Source organism: Carlito syrichta, unplaced genomic scaffold, assembly GCF_000164805.1.
Source record: "Carlito syrichta isolate Samal-C Ts95f unplaced genomic scaffold, Tarsius_syrichta-2.0.1 Scaffold307091, whole genome shotgun sequence".
NCBI classification, from domain to species: Eukaryota; Metazoa; Chordata; class Mammalia; order Primates; family Tarsiidae; genus Carlito; species Carlito syrichta.
In genome coordinates, this window is record NW_007251187.1 from 48,117 (window position 1) to 49,975 (window position 1,859).

A 1,859-nucleotide genomic window follows, 5' to 3' on the forward strand; every position below is an offset into this window, starting at 1 on the left:
ATATATATATATGTTAAAGGTTATATACATCAAGCTAATGATTTCATATATTGGAATATAGTCTAAGGAAATAGAAGTGTAGAAAGAAAATGTGTGTCCAAAGAAATACCCTTTTTAAAATGAGAGCAAGCCGGGCTCTGTGGCTCAGCCTGTAATCCCGCGTTTTGGGAGGCTGAGGTGAGTGGATTGCCTGAGCCCACGGGTTCGAGACCTGTCTGGGCAACTTGGTGAGACCTCATCTCTACAATAAGTCAAAAAACTAGCCGGGCATGGTAGCACGCACCTGTAGTTCCAGCTACTTGGAAGGCTGAGGCGGAAGGATTGCCGGAGCCCAGCAGGTCGAGGCTGCGGTGGCCGAGAGCGGCCACTGCACTCCAGTCTGAGCAACAGAGTGAGACTCCAACTCAAAAAACAAACAAACAAACAAAAAAACCACATAAAATGAGAGCAAAGCTGGGCGCTATGGCTCATGCCTGTAATCCCAGTACTTTGGGAGGCTGAGATGGGAAGATTGCTTGAGCCCAGAAGTTCAAGTCTAGCCTATGCAACAGAGCGAGACCTCATCTCTACAAAAATAAAAATTAAAAAATTAGGTGGGCATGGTGGCATGCACCTGTAGTCCCCATTACTCGGCTGAGATGGAAGGCTCACTAAAGCTCAGGAGGTTGAGGCTGCAGTGAACCCTGATCATGCTACTACACTCCAGGTTGGATGACAGAGTGAGACCCTGACAAGAAAGAAAGAAAGGAAGGAAGGAAGGAAGAAAGGAAGGAAGGAAGAAAGAAAGAAAATTGGAATTTATATGAACATCCAGCAAAGAAAGAAAGAAAGAAAATTGGAATTTATGTGAACATCCAGCAAAACAGATAATTAACTGAATTGTGGTAGCTCAATAAGGAAATATTTTGAAGCCATTAAAGTATTTTTATCCAAGGAATGTGTAATAACATATGGATTTGTTTACACTTCCTTCGGTCAAAAAAAGAAAAGGTATAAAGTATAAAAATAGCAACTGTGTTGGCCAAGCATGGTAGATCACACCTGTAATCCCAGCACTTTGGGAGCCCAAGGTGAGAGGATTGCCTGAGCCCACGGGTTTGAGACCAATCTGGGCAACTTGGTGAGACCTTGTCTCTACAATAAATGAAGAAAAATTAACCGGGCATGGTGGAGCATGTCTGCAGTTCCAGATACTTGGAAGGCTGAGACAGAAGGATCGCCTGAGCCCAGCAGGTCGAGGCTGTGGTGGTCGTGAGTATGACACTGCCTGGGCGACAGAGTGAGACTCCTACTCAAAAAAAAAAAAATATATATATATAGATAGCAACTGTGCTCAGTGGCTCATGCCTGTAATCCCAGCACTTTGGGAGGCGGAGGTGAGAGGATTGCCTGAGCCCAGGGGTTTGAGACCAGCCTGGGCAACTTGGTGAGACCTCGTCTCTACAATAAATTTAAAAAATTAGCCAGGGGTGGTGGTGTGCATCTGTGGTCTCAGCTACTCAGGAGGCTGAGGTTGAAGGAGTTCCTGAGCCCAAGAGGTGGAGGCTGTGGTGAGCCATGATTGTGCCACTGCGTTCCAGCCTAGGTGACAGATGAGGCCCTGACTCAAAAAATAAAAATAAAAAGTACAAATAATGGTCAAATGGGCCAGCTTGTGCAGCCTGCTCAGAGAGGTACCCAAGAAGCACCAGAGACGATTTTAGGGGAAAGAAGGAGGGATTTGATCACCCAAGGACAGAGACCGAGGGAAGAGCTGTGAGCTTCATGCAAGTCTGAGCCCTTGAAACAAGTCCTGCATGGGGCTTTCCTACGGGCAGGGGGTCTCAGAGAGCCCTGCGCTGAGGCCTGGCGGGGAACGG